The sequence below is a fragment of the Hordeum vulgare genome, chromosome 7H, assembly GCF_904849725.1.
Source record: "Hordeum vulgare subsp. vulgare chromosome 7H, MorexV3_pseudomolecules_assembly, whole genome shotgun sequence".
NCBI lineage: Eukaryota > Viridiplantae > Streptophyta > Magnoliopsida > Poales > Poaceae > Hordeum > Hordeum vulgare.
The window spans coordinates 250533967-250547851 of record NC_058524.1 but is presented as its reverse complement, the minus strand read 5'-3'; the positions used below and the strand labels follow the sequence as shown (position 1 = coordinate 250547851).

At 47.9% G+C, this 13885-nt stretch overlaps 25 non-coding genes and 3 pseudogenes across 25 annotated transcripts; all 28 read left to right on the top strand.

Moving 5' to 3' along the window:
• The first annotated feature begins 36 nt into the window (after positions 1-36).
• On the top strand, positions 37-155 carry LOC123413826. The gene has a single exon (XR_006613939.1). It is a non-coding gene; the product is annotated as a 5S ribosomal RNA (ribosomal RNA).
• A 333-nt stretch (positions 156-488) lies between these two features.
• Positions 489-607, top strand: LOC123414053. The gene has a single exon (XR_006614140.1). It is a non-coding gene; the product is annotated as a 5S ribosomal RNA (ribosomal RNA).
• Positions 608-940: 333 nt separating this feature from the next.
• On the top strand, positions 941-1058 carry LOC123413686. The gene has a single exon (XR_006613807.1). It is a non-coding gene; the product is annotated as a 5S ribosomal RNA (ribosomal RNA).
• Positions 1059-1391: 333 nt separating this feature from the next.
• On the top strand, positions 1392-1509 carry LOC123414191. Its single transcript, XR_006614260.1, has one exon. It is a non-coding gene; the product is annotated as a 5S ribosomal RNA (ribosomal RNA).
• Positions 1510-1841: 332 nt separating this feature from the next.
• LOC123413941 lies at positions 1842-1960 on the top strand. The gene has a single exon (XR_006614044.1). It is a non-coding gene; the product is annotated as a 5S ribosomal RNA (ribosomal RNA).
• A 331-nt stretch (positions 1961-2291) lies between these two features.
• Positions 2292-2410, top strand: LOC123414999. The gene has a single exon (XR_006614906.1). It is a non-coding gene; the product is annotated as a 5S ribosomal RNA (ribosomal RNA).
• Positions 2411-2743: 333 nt separating this feature from the next.
• LOC123413980 lies at positions 2744-2862 on the top strand. The gene has a single exon (XR_006614076.1). It is a non-coding gene; the product is annotated as a 5S ribosomal RNA (ribosomal RNA).
• Positions 2863-3195: 333 nt separating this feature from the next.
• On the top strand, positions 3196-3314 carry LOC123414168. Its single transcript, XR_006614240.1, has one exon. It is a non-coding gene; the product is annotated as a 5S ribosomal RNA (ribosomal RNA).
• Positions 3315-3727: 413 nt separating this feature from the next.
• LOC123413828 lies at positions 3728-3845 on the top strand. Its single transcript, XR_006613941.1, has one exon. It is a non-coding gene; the product is annotated as a 5S ribosomal RNA (ribosomal RNA).
• Positions 3846-4976: 1131 nt separating this feature from the next.
• LOC123414882 lies at positions 4977-5095 on the top strand. The gene has a single exon (XR_006614796.1). It is a non-coding gene; the product is annotated as a 5S ribosomal RNA (ribosomal RNA).
• A 333-nt stretch (positions 5096-5428) lies between these two features.
• Positions 5429-5547, top strand: LOC123413917. Its single transcript, XR_006614022.1, has one exon. It is a non-coding gene; the product is annotated as a 5S ribosomal RNA (ribosomal RNA).
• A 332-nt stretch (positions 5548-5879) lies between these two features.
• Positions 5880-5998, top strand: LOC123414867. Its single transcript, XR_006614783.1, has one exon. It is a non-coding gene; the product is annotated as a 5S ribosomal RNA (ribosomal RNA).
• A 333-nt stretch (positions 5999-6331) lies between these two features.
• LOC123414180 lies at positions 6332-6450 on the top strand. The gene has a single exon (XR_006614252.1). It is a non-coding gene; the product is annotated as a 5S ribosomal RNA (ribosomal RNA).
• A 333-nt stretch (positions 6451-6783) lies between these two features.
• Positions 6784-6901, top strand: LOC123413685. Its single transcript, XR_006613806.1, has one exon. It is a non-coding gene; the product is annotated as a 5S ribosomal RNA (ribosomal RNA).
• A 262-nt stretch (positions 6902-7163) lies between these two features.
• On the top strand, positions 7164-7281 carry LOC123413907. The gene has a single exon (XR_006614014.1). It is a non-coding gene; the product is annotated as a 5S ribosomal RNA (ribosomal RNA).
• Positions 7282-7614: 333 nt separating this feature from the next.
• Positions 7615-7732, top strand: LOC123414222 (annotated as a pseudogene).
• Positions 7733-8063: 331 nt separating this feature from the next.
• LOC123413940 lies at positions 8064-8182 on the top strand. Its single transcript, XR_006614043.1, has one exon. It is a non-coding gene; the product is annotated as a 5S ribosomal RNA (ribosomal RNA).
• A 331-nt stretch (positions 8183-8513) lies between these two features.
• LOC123413804 lies at positions 8514-8632 on the top strand. Its single transcript, XR_006613918.1, has one exon. It is a non-coding gene; the product is annotated as a 5S ribosomal RNA (ribosomal RNA).
• A 333-nt stretch (positions 8633-8965) lies between these two features.
• LOC123413859 lies at positions 8966-9084 on the top strand. Its single transcript, XR_006613969.1, has one exon. It is a non-coding gene; the product is annotated as a 5S ribosomal RNA (ribosomal RNA).
• A 333-nt stretch (positions 9085-9417) lies between these two features.
• On the top strand, positions 9418-9536 carry LOC123414097. The gene has a single exon (XR_006614179.1). It is a non-coding gene; the product is annotated as a 5S ribosomal RNA (ribosomal RNA).
• A 413-nt stretch (positions 9537-9949) lies between these two features.
• LOC123413819 lies at positions 9950-10067 on the top strand. Its single transcript, XR_006613933.1, has one exon. It is a non-coding gene; the product is annotated as a 5S ribosomal RNA (ribosomal RNA).
• Positions 10068-10669: 602 nt separating this feature from the next.
• On the top strand, positions 10670-10787 carry LOC123413818. Its single transcript, XR_006613932.1, has one exon. It is a non-coding gene; the product is annotated as a 5S ribosomal RNA (ribosomal RNA).
• A 333-nt stretch (positions 10788-11120) lies between these two features.
• Positions 11121-11238, top strand: LOC123414235 (annotated as a pseudogene).
• Positions 11239-11569: 331 nt separating this feature from the next.
• LOC123414802 lies at positions 11570-11688 on the top strand. The gene has a single exon (XR_006614722.1). It is a non-coding gene; the product is annotated as a 5S ribosomal RNA (ribosomal RNA).
• A 330-nt stretch (positions 11689-12018) lies between these two features.
• LOC123414259 lies at positions 12019-12155 on the top strand (annotated as a pseudogene).
• Positions 12156-12488: 333 nt separating this feature from the next.
• On the top strand, positions 12489-12607 carry LOC123414138. The gene has a single exon (XR_006614215.1). It is a non-coding gene; the product is annotated as a 5S ribosomal RNA (ribosomal RNA).
• Positions 12608-12940: 333 nt separating this feature from the next.
• LOC123413855 lies at positions 12941-13059 on the top strand. The gene has a single exon (XR_006613966.1). It is a non-coding gene; the product is annotated as a 5S ribosomal RNA (ribosomal RNA).
• Positions 13060-13472: 413 nt separating this feature from the next.
• Positions 13473-13591, top strand: LOC123414940. Its single transcript, XR_006614851.1, has one exon. It is a non-coding gene; the product is annotated as a 5S ribosomal RNA (ribosomal RNA).
• Positions 13592-13885: the final 294 nt, after the last annotated feature.

Below are 13885 nucleotides of genomic sequence, written 5' to 3'. Positions count from 1 at the left end.
GGGCAAGCATAAGGAACAAATAGATAGTTGCATTTCGGATGCGATCATACCAACACTAAAGCACCAGATCCCATCAGAAGTCCGAAGTTAAGCGTGCTTGGGCGAGAGTAGTACTAGGATGGGTGACCTCCTGGGAAGTCATCGTGTTGCATTCCCCTTTTTAAATATTTTTGCGCCACGTGACAAGGATGACGCGGGAGCGTGATCTATATGACCTCGTTTTCTTATTTTTGACGTTTACTAGTTTTCTTATTTTTGACGTTTATGATATATTTTAGCTTGCGTCTCATTGTTGACGTGTCTAGGGGCGGCGTCGTTGGGTGTCAAGCGCGGTGGGAAAAGTCACAGAGGTCGTGGCGGTGCTCGTGTTGTCGGGGTAGAGAGGGAGCGGTGAAATTCTTGTGTCAAACTCATCTCCGTTGTCGAGGCAAATGTGGAAATGGACACGGGCGGGACAAGCATAAGGAACAAATAGATAGTTGCGTGCTGGATACGATCATACCAGCAATAAAGCACCGAATCCCATCGGAACTCCAAAGTTAAGCGTGCTTGGGCAAGAGTAGTACTAGGATGGGTGACCTCTTGGGAAGTCCTCGTGTTGCATTCCCCTTTTTAAATATTTTTGCGCCACGTGACAAGGATGACGTGGGAGCGTGATCTATATGACCTCGTTTTCTTATTTTTGACGTTTACTAGTTTTCTTCTTTTTGACGTTTTTTATATGTTTTAGCTTGCGTCTCATTATTGACGTGTCTAGCAGCGGCACCTTTGGGTGTCAAGCGCGGTGGGAAAAGTCACAGAGGTCGCGGCGGTGCTCTTGTTGTCGGGGTAGAGAGGGAGCGGTGAAATTCTTGTGTTAAACTCGTCTCCATTGTCGAGGCAAATGTGGCAATGGACACGGGAGGGGCAAGAATAAGGAACAAATAGATAGTTGCATGTCGGATGCGATCATACCAGCACTGAAGCATCGGATCCCATCAGAACTCGAAGTTAAGCGTGCTTGGGCGAGAGTAGTACTAGGATGGGTGACCTCCTAGGAAGTCCTCGTGTTGCATTCCCCTTTTTAAATATTTTTGCGCCACGTGACAAGGATGACGCGGGAGCGTGATCTATATGACCTCGTTTTCTTATTTTTGACGTTTACTAGTTTTCTTATTTTTGACGTTTGTGATATGTTTTAGCTTGCGTCTCATTGTTGACGTGTCTAGGGGCAGCGTCGTTGGGCGTCAAACGCGGTGGGAAAAGTCACAGAGGTCGTGGCGGTGCTCGTGTTGTCGGGGTAGAGAGGGAGCGGTGAAATTCTTGTGTTAAACTCGTCTCCGTTGTCGAGGCAAATGTGGCAATGGACACGGGAGGGGCAAGCATAAGGAACAAATAGATAGTTGCATGTCGGATGGATCATACCGGCACTGAAGCACCGATTCCCATCAGAACTCCGAAGTTAAGCGTGCTTGGGGGAGAGTAGTACTAGGATGGGGGACCTCTTGGGAAGTCCTCGTGTTGCATTCCCCTTTTTAAATATTTTTGCGCCACGTGACAAGGATGACGCGGGGCGTGATCTATATGACCTCGTTTTCTTATTTTTGACGTTTACCAGTTTTCTTATTTTTGACGTTTGTGATATGTTTTAGCTTGCGTCTCATTGTCTACGTGTCTAGGGGTGGCGTCGTTGGGTGTCAAGCGCGGTGGGAAAAGTTACGGAGGTCGCGGCGGTGCTCGTCTTGTCGGGGTAGAGAGGGAGCGGTGAAATTCTTGTGTTAAACTCGTCTCCGTTGTCGAGGCAAATGTGGCAATGGACACGTGAGGGGCAAGCATAAGTAACAAATACATAGTTGCATGTCGGATGCGATCATAGCAGCACTTAAGGACCGGATCCCATAAGAACTCCAAAGTTAAGCATGCTTGGGCGAGAGTAGTACTAGGATGGGTGACCTCTTGGGAAGTCCTCGTGTTGCATTCCCCTTTTAAAATATGTTTGCGCCACGTGACAAGGATAACGCGGGAGCGTGATCTATATGACCTCGTTTTCTTATTTTTGACGTTTACTAGTTTTCTTATTTTTGATGTTTGTGATATGTTTTAGCTTGCGTCTCATTGTTCACGTGTCTAGGGGGGCGTCGTTGGGTGTCAAGCGCGGTGGGAAAGTCACGGAGGTCGTGGCGGTGCTCGTGTTGTCGGGGTAGAGAGGGAGCGGTGAAATTCTTGTTTTAAACTCGTCTCCGTTGTCGAGGCAAATGTGGCAATGGACACGGGAGGGGTAAGCATAAGGAACAAATAGATAGTTGCATGTCGGATGCGATCATACCAGCACTAAAGCATCGGATCCCATCAGAACTTTGAAGTTAAGCGTGCTTGGGCGAGAGTTGTACTAGGATGGGTGACCTCCTGGGAAGTCCTCGTGTTGCATTGCCCTTTTTAAATATTTTTGCGCCACGTAACAAGGATGACGCGGGAGCGTGATCTATATGACCTCGTTCTCTTATTTTTGACGTTTACTGGTTTTCTTATTTTTGACGTTTGTGATATGTTTTAGCTTGCGTCTCATTGTTGACGTGTCTAGGGGCGGCGTCGTTGGATGTCAAGCGCAGTGGGAAAAGTCACAAAGGTCGTGGCGGTGGTTGTTATGTCGGGGTAGAGAGGGAGCGGTGAAATTCTTGTGTTAAACTCGTCTCCGTCGTCGAGGCAAATGTGGCAATGGACACGGGAGGGGCAAGCATAAGGAACAAATAGATAGTTGCATTTCAGATGCGATCATACCAGCACTAAAGCACCGTATCCCAACAGAAGTCCGAAGTTAAGCATGCTTGGGCGAGAGTAGTACTAGGATGGGTGACCTCCTGGGAAGTCCTCGTGTTGCATTCCCCTTTTCAAATATTTATGTGCCACGTGACAAGGATGACGCGGGAGCGTGATCTATATGACCTCGTTTTCTTATTTTTGACGTTTACTAGTTTTCTTATTTTTGACGTTTGTGATATGTTTTAGCTTGCATCTCATTGTTGACGTGTCTAGGGGCGGCGTCGTTGGGTGACAAACGCGGTGGGAAAAGTCACAGAGGTCGTGACGGTGCTTGTGTTGTCGGGGTAGAGAGGGAGCGGTGAAATTCTTGTGTTAAACTCGTCTCCGTTGTCGAGGCAAATGTGGCAATGGACACGGGAGGGGCAAGCATAAGGAACAAATAGATAGTTGCATGTCGGATGCTATCATACTACAACTAAAGCATCGGATCCCATCAGAACTTCGAAGTTAAGCGTGCTTCGGCGAGAGTAGTACTAGGATGGTTGACCTCCTGGGAAGTCCTCGTGTTGCATTCCCCTTTTTAAATATTTTTGCGCCACGTGACAAGGATGACGCGGGAGCGTGATCTATATGACCTCATTTTCTTATTTTTGACGTTTACTAGTTTTCTTATTTTTGACGTTTTTGATATGTTTTAGCTTGCGTCTCATGGTTGACGTGTCTAGGGGCGGCACCGTTGGGTGTCAAGCGCGATGGAAAAAGTCAGAGAGGTCGCGGCGGTGCTCGTGTTGTCGGGGTAGAGAGGGAGCGGTGAAATTCTTGTGTTAAACTCGTCTCCGTTGTCACAGAGGTCGTGGCGGTGCTCTTGTTGTCGGGGTAGAGAGGGAGCGGTGAAATTCTTGTATTAAACTCGTCTCCGTTGTCGAGGCAAATGTGGCAATGGACACGGGAGGGGCAAGCATAAGGAACAAATAGATAGTTGCATGTCCGATGCAATCATACCAGCACTAAAGCATCGGATCCCATCAGAACTCGAAGTTAAGCGTGCTTGGGCGAGAGTAGTACTAGGATGGGTGACCTCGTGGGAAGTCCACGTGTTGCATTCCCCTTTTTAAATATATTTTTGCGCCACGTGACAATGATGACGCGGGAGCGTAATCTATATGACCTCGTTTTCTTATTTTTGACGTTTACTAGTTTTCTTATTTTTGACGTTTGTGATATGTTTTAGCTTGCGTCTCATTGTTGACGTGGCTAGGGGCGGCGTCGTTGGGTGTCAAGCGCGGTGGGAAAAGTCATAGAGGTCTAGGCGGTGCTCGTGTTGTCGGGTTAGAGAGGGAGCGGTGAAATTCTTGTGTTAAACTCGTCTCCGTTGTCGAGCCAAATATGGCAATGGACACGGGAGGGGCAATCATAAGGAACCAATAGATAGTTGCATGTCGGATGCGATCATACCAGCATTAAAGCACCCAATCCCATCAGAACTCCGAAGTTAAGCGTGCTTGGGCGAAATCCTTGTGTTGCATTCCCGTTTTTAAATATTTTTGCGCCACGTGACAAGGATGACGCGGGAGCGTGATCTATATGACCTCGTTTTCTTATTTTTGACGTTTACTAGTTTTCTTATTTTTGACGTTTGTGATATGTTTTAGCTTGCGTCTCATTGTTGACGTGTCTAGGGGCGGCGTCGTTGGGTGTCAAGCGCGGTGGTAGAACTCACAAAGGTCGTGGCGGTGCTCGTGTTGTCGGGGTAGAGAGGGAGCGGTGAAATTCTTGTGTTACACTTGTCTCCGTTGTCGAGGCAAATGTGGCAATGGACACGGGAGGGGAAAGCATAAGGAACAAATAGATAGTTCCATTTCGGATGCGATCATACCTCCTGGGAAGTCCTCGTGTTGGATTCCCCTTTATAAATATTTTTGCGCCACGTGACAAGGATGACGCGGGAGCGTGATCTATATGACGTCGTTTTATTATTTTTGACATTTACTAGTTTTCTAATTTTTGACGTTTGTGATATGTTTTAGCTTGCGTCTCATTGTTGACATGTCTAGGGGCGGCGTAGTTGGGTGTCAAGCGCGGTGGGAAAAGTCACACAGGTCGTGGCGGTGCTCGTGTTGTCGGGGTAGAGAGGGAGCGGTGAAATTCTTGTGTTAAACTCGTCTCCGTTGTCGGGGAAAATGTGGCAATGGAGACGGGAGGGGCAAGCATATGGAACAAATAGATAGTTGCATTTTGGATGCGATCATACCAGCACTAAAGCACCGGATCCCATCAGAAGTCCGAAGGTAAGCGTGCTTGGGCGAGAGTAGTACTAGGATGGGTGACCTCCTGGGAAGTCATCGTGTTGCATTCCCCTTTTTAAATATGTTTGCGCCACGTGACAAGGATGACGCGGGAGCGTGATCTATATGACCTCGTTTTCTTATTTTTGACGTTTACTAGTTTTCTTATTTTTAACGTTTGTGATATGTTTTAGCTTGCGTCCCATTGTTGACGTGTCTAGGGGCGGCGTCGTTGGGTGTCAAGCGCGGTGGGAATAGTCAGAGAGGTCGTGGCGGTGCTTGTGTTGTCGGGGTAGAGACGGAGCGGTGAAATTCTTGTGTTAAACTGTTCTGCGTTGTCGAGGCAAATGTGGCAATGGACACGGGAGGGGCAAGCATAAGGAACAAATAGATAGTTGCATTTCGGATGAGATCATACCAGCACTAAAGCACCAGATCCTATTAGAAGTCCGAAGTTAAGCGTGCTTGGGCGAGAGTAGTACTAGGATGGGTGACCTCCTGGGAAGTCCTTGTGTTGCATTCCCTTTTTAAATATTTTTGCGCCACGTGACAAGGATGACGCGGGAGCGTGATCTATATGACCTCGTTTTCTTATTTTTGACGTTTACTAGTTTTCTTATTTTTGACGTTTGTGATATGTTTTAGCTTGCGTCCAATTGTTGACGTGTCTAGGGGCGGCGTCGTTGGGTGTCAAGCGCGGTGGGAAAAGTCACAGAGGTCGTGGCGGTGCTCGTGTTATCGGGGTAGAGAGGGAGCGGTGAAATTCTTGTGTTAAACTCGTCTCCTTTGTCGAGGCAAATGTGGCAATGGACACGGGAGGGGCAAGCACAAGGAACAAATAGATAGTTGCATTTCGGATGCGATCATACCAGCACTAAAGCACCAGATCCCATCAGAAGTCCGAAGTTAAGCGTGCTTGGGCGAGAGTAGTACTAGGATGGGTGACCTCCTGGGAAGTCATCGTGTTGCATTCCCCTTTTTAAATATTTTTGCGCCACGTGACAAGGATGACGCGGGAGCGTGATCTATATGACCTCGTTTTCTTATTTTTGACGTTTACTAGTTTTCTTATTTTTGACGTTTATGATATATTTTAGCTTGCGTCTTATTGTTGACGTGTCTAGGGGCGGCGTCGTTGGGTGTCAAGCGCGGTGGGAAAAGTCACAGAGGTCGTGGCGGTGCTCGTGTTGTCGGGGTAGAGAGGGAGCGGTGAAATTCTTGTGTCAAACTCATCTCCGTTGTCGAGGCAAATGTGGAAATGGACACGGGCGGGACAAGCATAAGGAACAAATAGATAGTTGCGTGATGGATACGATCATAGCAGCAATAAAGCACCGAATCCCATCGGAACTCCAAAGTTAAGCGTGCTTGGGCAAGAGTAGTACTAGGATGGGTGACCTCTTGGGAAGTCCTCGTGTTGCATTCCCCTTTTTAAATATTTTTGCGCCACGTGACAAGGATGACGCGGGAGCGTGATCTATATGACCTCGTTTTCTTATTTTTGACGTTTACTAGTTTTCTTATTTTTGACGTTTTTTATATGTTTTAGCTTGCGTCTCATTATTGACGTGTCTAGCAGCGGCACCTTTGGGTGTCAAGCGCGGTGGGAAAAGTCACAGAGGTCGCGGCGGTGCTCTTGTTGTCGGGGTAGAGAGGGAGCGGTGAAATTCTTGTGTTAAACTCGTCTCCATTGTCGAGGCAAATGTGGCAATGGACACGGGAGGGGCAAGAATAAGGAACAAATAGATAGTTGCATGTCGGATGCGATCATACCAGCACTGAAGCATCGGATCCCATCAGAACTCGAAGTTAAGCGTGCTTGGGCGAGAGTAGTACTAGGATGGGTGACCTCCTAGGAAGTCCTCGTGTTGCATTCCCCTTTTTAAATATTTTTGCGCCACGTGACAAGGCGTTTTTTATATGTTTTAGCTTGCGTCTCATTATTGACGTGTCTAGCAGCGGCACCTTTGGGTGTCAAGCGCGGTGGGAAAAGTCACAGAGGTCGCGGCGGTGCTCTTGTTGTCGGGGTAGAGAGGGAGCGGTGAAATTCTTGTGTTAAACTCGTCTCCATTGTCGAGGCAAATGTGGCAATGGACACGGGAGGGGCAAGAATAAGGAACAAATAGATAGTTGCATGTCGGATGCGATCATACCAGCACTGAAGCATCGGATCCCATCAGAACTCGAAGTTAAGCGTGCTTGGGCGAGAGTAATACTAGGATGGGTGACCTCCTAGGAAGTCCTCGTGTTGCATTCCCCTTTTTAAATATTTTTGCGCCACGTGACAAGGATGACGCGGGAGCGTGATCTATATGACCTCGTTTTCTTATTTTTGACGTTTACTAGTTTTCTTATTTTTGACGTTTGTGATATGTTTTAGCTTGCGTCTCATTGTTGACGTGTCTAGGGGCAGCGTCGTTGGGCGTCAAACGCGGTGGGAAAAGTCACAGAGGTCGTGGCGGTGCTCGTGTTGCCGGGGTAGAGAGGGAGCGGTGAAATTCTTGTGTTAAACTCGTCTCCGTTGTCGAGGCAAATGTGGCAATGGACACGGGAGGGGCAAGCATAAGGAACAAATAGATAGTTGCATGTCGGATGGATCATACCGGCACTGAAGCACCGATTCCCATCAGAACTCCGAAGTTAAGCGTGCTTGGGGGAGAGTAGTACTAGGATGGGGGACCTCTTGGGAAGTCCTCGTGTTGAATTCCCCTTTTTAAATATTTTTGCGCCACGTGACAAGGATGACGCGGGGCGTGATCTATATGACCTCGTTTTCTTATTTTTGACGTTTACCAGTTTTCTTATTTTTGACGTTTGTGATATGTTTTAGCTTGCGTCTCATTGTCTACGTGTCTAGGGGTCGCGTCGTTGGGTGTCAAGCGCGGTGGGAAAAGTTACGGAGGTCGCGGCGGTGCTCGTCTTCTCGGGGTAGAGAGGGAGCGGTGAAATTCTTGTGTTAAACTCGTCTCCGTTGTCGAGGCAAATGTTCAATGGACACGTGAGGGGCAAGCATAAGTAACAAATACATAGTTGCATGTCGGATGCGATCATAGCAGCACTTAAGGACCGGATCCCATAAGAACTCCAAAGTTAAGCATGCTTGGGCGAGAGTAGTACTAGGATGGGTGACCTCTTGGGAAGTCCTCGTGTTGCATTCCCCTTTTAAAATATGTTTGCGCCACGTGACAAGGATAACGCGGGAGCGTGATCTATATGACCTCGTTTTCTTATTTTTGACGTTTACTAGTTTTCTTATTTTTGATGTTTGTGATATGTTTTAGCTTGCGTCTCATTGTTCACGTGTCTAGGGGGGCGTCGTTGGGTGTCAAGCGCGGTGGGAAAGTCACGGAGGTCGTGGCGGTGCTCGTGTTGTCGGGGTAGAGAGGGAGCGGTGAAATTCTTGTTTTAAACTCGTCTCCGTTGTCGAGGCAAATGTGGCAATGGACACGGGAGGGGTAAGCATAAGGAACAAATAGATAGTTGCATGTCGGATGCGATCATACCAGCACTAAGGCATCGGATCCCATCAGAACTTTGAAGTTAAGCGTGCTTGGGCGAGAGTTGTACTAGGATGGGTGACCTCCTGGGAAGTCCTCGTGTTGCATTGCCCTTTTTAAATATTTTTGCGCCACGTAACAAGGATGACGCGGGAGCGTGATCTATATGACCTCGTTCTCTTATTTTTGACGTTTACTGGTTTTCTTATTTTTGACGTTTGTGATATGTTTTAGCTTGCGTCTCATTGTTGACGTGTCTAGGGGCGGCGTCGTTGGATGTCAAGCGCAGTGGGAAAAGTCACAAAGTTCGTGGCGGTGGTTGTTATGTCGGGGTATAGAGGGAGCGGTGAAATTCTTGTGTTAAACTCGTCTCCGTCGTCGAGGCAAATGTGGCAATGGACACGGGAGGGGCAAGCATAAGGAACAAATAGATAGTTGCATTTCAGATGCGATCATACCAGCACTAAAGCACCGTATCCCAGCAGAAGTCCGAAGTTAAGCGTGCTTGGGCGAGAGTAGTACTAGGATGGGTGACCTCCTGGGAAGTCCTCGTGTTGCATTCCCCTTTTCAAATATTTATGTGCCACGTGACAAGGATGACGCGGGAGCGTGATCTATATGACCTCGTTTTCTTATTTTTGACGTTTACTAGTTTTCTTATTTTTGACGTTTGTGATATGTTTTAGCTTGCATCTCATTGTTGACGTGTCTAGGGGCGGCGTCGTTGGGTGACAAACGCGGTGGGAAAAGTCACAGAGGTCGTGACGGTGCTTGTGTTGTCGGGGTAGAGAGGGAGCGGTGAAATTCTTGTGTTAAACTCGTCTCCGTTGTCGAGGCAAATGTGGCAATGGACACGGGAGGGGCAAGCATAAGGAACAAATAGATAGTTGCATGTCGGATGCTATCATACTACAACTAAAGCATCGGATCCCATCAGAACTCCGAAGTTAAGCGTGCTTCGGCGAGAGTAGTACTAGGATGGTTGACCTCCTGGGAAGTCCTCGTGTTGCATTCCCCTTTTTAAATATTTTTGCGCCACGTGACAAGGATGACGCGGGAGCGTGATCTATATGACCTCATTTTCTTATTTTTGACCTTTACTAGTTTTCTTATTTTTGACGTTTTTGATATGTTTTAGCTTGCGTCTCATGGTTGACGTGTCTAGGGGCGGCACCGTTGGGTGTCAAGCGCGATGGAAAAAGTCAGAGAGGTCGCGGCGGTGCTCGTGTTGTCGGGGTAGAGAGGGAGCGGTGAAATTCTTGTGTTAAACTCGTCTCCGTTGTCACAGAGGTCGTGGCGGTGCTCTTGTTGTCGGGGTAGAGAGGGAGCGGTGAAATTCTTGTATTAAACTCGTCTCCGTTGTCGAGGCAAATGTGGCAATGGACACGGGAGGGGCAAGCATAAGGAACAAATAGATAGTTGCATGTCGGATGCAATCATACCAGCACTAAAGCATCGGATCCCATCAGAACTCGAAGTTAAGCGTGCTTGGGCGAGAGTAGTACTAGGATGGGTGACCTCCTAGGAAGTCCTTGTGTTGCATTCCCCTTTTTAAATATTTTTGCGCCACGTGACAAGGATGTCGCGGGAGCGTGATATATATGACCTCGTTTTCTTATTTTTGACGTTTACTAGTTTTCTTATTTTTGACGTTTGTGATATGTTTTAGCTTGCGTCTCATTGTTGCAGTGTCTAGGGGCGGCGTCGTTGGGCGTCAAACGCGGTGGGAAAAGTCACAGAGGTCGTGGCGGTGCTCGTGTTGTCGGGGTAGAGAGGGAGCGGTGATCTATATGACCTCATTTTCTTATTTTTGACCTTTACTAGTTTTCTTATTTTTGACGTTTTTGATATGTTTTAGCTTGCGTCTCATGGTTGACGTGTCTAGGGGCGGCACCGTTGGGTGTCAAGCGCGATGGAAAAAGTCAGAGAGGTCGCGGCGGTGCTCGTGTTGTCGGGGTAGAGAGGGAGCGGTGAAATTCTTGTGTTAAACTCGTCTCCATTGTCACAGAGGTCGTGGCGGTGCTCTTGTTGTCGGGGTAGAGAGGGAGCGGTGAAATTCTTGTATTAAACTCGTCTCCGTTGTCGAGGCAAATGTGGCAATGGACACGGGAGGGGCAAGCATAAGGAACAAATAGATAGTTGCATGTCGGATGCAATCATACCAGCACTAAAGCATCGGATCCCATCAGAACTCGAAGTTAAGCGTGCTTGGGCGAGAGTAGTACTAGGATGGGTGACCTCCTAGGAAGTCCTTGTGTTGCATTCCCCTTTTTAAATATTTTTGCGCCACGTGACAAGGATGTCGCGGGAGCGTGATATATATGACCTCGTTTTCTTATTTTTGACGTTTACTAGTTTTCTTATTTTTGACGTTTGTGATATGTTTTAGCTTGCGTCTCATTGTTGCAGTGTCTAGGGGCGGCGTCGTTGGGCGTCAAACGCGGTGGGAAAAGTCACAGAGGTCGTGGCGGTGCTCGTGTTGTCGGGGTAGAGAGGGAGCGGTGAAATTCATGTGTTAAACTCGTCTCCGTTGTCGAGGCAAATGTGGCAATGGACACTGGAGGGGCAAGCATAAGGAACAAATAGATAGTTGCATGTCGGATGGATCGTACGGGCACTGAAGCACCGAATCCCATCAGAACTCTGAAGTTAAGCGTGCTTGGGGGAGAGTAGTACTAGGATGGGGGACCTCTTGGGAAGTCCTCGTGTTGCATTCCCCTTTTAAATATTTTTGCGCCACGTGACAAGGATGACGCGGGGCGTGATCTATATGACCTCGTTTTCTTATTTTTGACGTTTACTAGTTTTCTTATTTTTGACGTTTGTGATATGTTTTAGCTTGCGTCTCATTGTCTACGTGTCTAGGGGCGGCATTGTTGGGTGTCAAGCGCGGTGGGAAAAGTCACGGAGGTCGCGGCGGTGCTCGTCTTGTCGGGGTAGAGAGGGAGCGATGAAATTCTTGTGTTAAACTCGTCTCCGTTGTCGAGGCAAATGTGGCAATGGACACGGGAGGGGCAAGCATAAGTAACAAATACATAGTTGCATGTCGGATGCGATCATAGCAGCACTTAAGCACCGGATCCCATAAGAACTCCGAAGTTAAGCATGCTTGGGCGAGAGTAGTACTAGGATGGGTGACCTCTTGGGAAGTCCTCGTGTTGCATTCCCCTTTTAAAATATTTTTGCGCCACGTGACAAGGATGACGCGGGAGCGTGATCTATATGACCTCGTTTTCTTATTTTTGACGTTTACTAGTTTTCTTATTTTTGATGTTTGTGATATGTTTTAGCTTGCGTCTCATTGTTCACGTGTCTAGGGGGCGTTGTTGGGTGTCAAGCGCGGTGGGAAAGTCACGGAGGTCGTGGCGGTGCTCATGTTGTCGGGGTAGAGAGGGTGCGGTGAAATTCTTGTGTTAAACTCGTCTCCATTGTCAAGGAAAATGTGGCAATGGAGACGGGAGGGGCAAGCATAAGGAACAAATAGATAGTTGCATGTCGGATGCGATCATACCAGCACTAAAGCATCGGATCCCATCAGAACTTTGAAGTTAAGCGTGCTTGGGGAGAGTAGTACTAGGAGGTCAGAGTAGTACTAGGATGGGTGACCTCCTGGGAAGTCCTCGTGTTGCATTGTCCTTTTAAAATATTTTTGCGCCACGTAACAAGGATGACGCGGGAGCGTGATCTATATGACCTTGTTCTCTTATTTTCGACGTTTACTAGTTTTCTTATTTTTGACGTTTGTGATATGTTTTAGCTTGCGTCTCATTGTTGACGTGTCTAGGGGCGGCGTCGTTGGATGTCAAGCGCGGTGGGAAAAGTCACAAAGGTCGTGGCGGTGGTCGTGTTGTCGGGGTAGAGAGGGAGCGGTGAAATTCTTGTGTTAAACTCATCTCCGTTGTCGAGGCAAATGTGGCAATGGACACGGGAGGGCCAAGCATAAGGAACAAATAGATAGTTGCATTTCAGATGCGATCATACCAGCACTAAAGCACCGTATCCCAGCAGAAGTCCGAAGTTAAGCGAGCTTGGGCAAGAGTAGTACTAGGATGGGTGACCTCCTGGGAAGTCCTCGTGTTGCATTCCCCTTTTCAAATATTTATGTGCCACGTGACAAGGATGACGCGGGAGCATGATCTATATGACCTCGTTTTCTTATTTTTGACGTTTACTAGTTTTCTTATTTTTGACGTTTGTGATATGTTTTAGCTTGCGTCTCATTGTTGACGTGTCTAGGGGCGGCGTCGTTGGGTGTCAAACGCGGTTGGAAAAGTCACAGAGGTCGTGACGGTGCTTGTGTTGTCGGGGTAGAGAGGGAGCGGTGAAATTCTTGTGTTAAACTCGTCTCCGTTGTCGAGGCAAATGTGGCAATGGACACGGGAGGGGCAAGCATAAGGAACAAATAGATAGTTGCATGTCGGATGCTATCATACTAGAACTAAAGCATCGGATCCCATCAGAACTCCGAAGTTAAGCGTGCTTCGGCGAGAGTAGTACTAGGATGGTTGACCTCCTGGGAAGTCCTCGTGTTGCATTCCCCTTTTTAAATATTTTTGCGCCACGTGACAAGGATGACGCGGGAGCGTGATCTATATGACCTCATTTTCTTAATTTTGACGTTTACTAGTTTTCTCATTTTTGACGTTTTTGATATGTTTTAGCTTGCGTCTCATTGTTGACGTGTCTAGGGGCGGCACCGTTGGGTGTCAAGCGCGATGGAAAAAGTCAGAGAGGTCGCGGCGGTGCTCGTGTTGTCGGGGTAGAGAGGGAGCGGTGAAATTCTTGTGTTAAACTCGTCTCCGTTGTCACAGAGGTCGTGGCGGTGCTCTTGTTGTCGGGGTAGAGATGGAGCGGTGAAATTCTTGTGTTAAACTCGTCTCCGTTGTCGAGGCAAATGTGGAAATGGACACGGGAGGGGCAAGCATAAGGAACAAATAGATAGTTGCATGTCGGATGCGATCATACCAGCACTAAAGCACCAGATCCCATCAGAACTCCGAAGTTAAGCGTGCTTGGGCGAGAGTAGTACTAGGATGGGTGACCTCGTGGGATGTCCTCGTTTTGTATTCCCATTTTTAAATATTTTTGCGCCACGTGACAAGGATGACGCGGATGCGTGATCTATACGACCTCGTTTTCTTATTTTTGACGTTTACTAGTTTTCTTATTTTTGACGTTTGTGATATGTTTTAGCTTGCGTCTCATTGTTGACGTGTCTAGGGGCGGCGTCGTTGGGTGTCAGGCGCGGTGGGAAAAGTCACAGAGGTCGTGGCGGTGGTCGTGTTGTCGGGGTAGAGAGGGAGCGGTGAAATTCTTGTGTTAAACTCGTCTGCGTTGTCGAGGCAAATGTGGCAACGGACACGG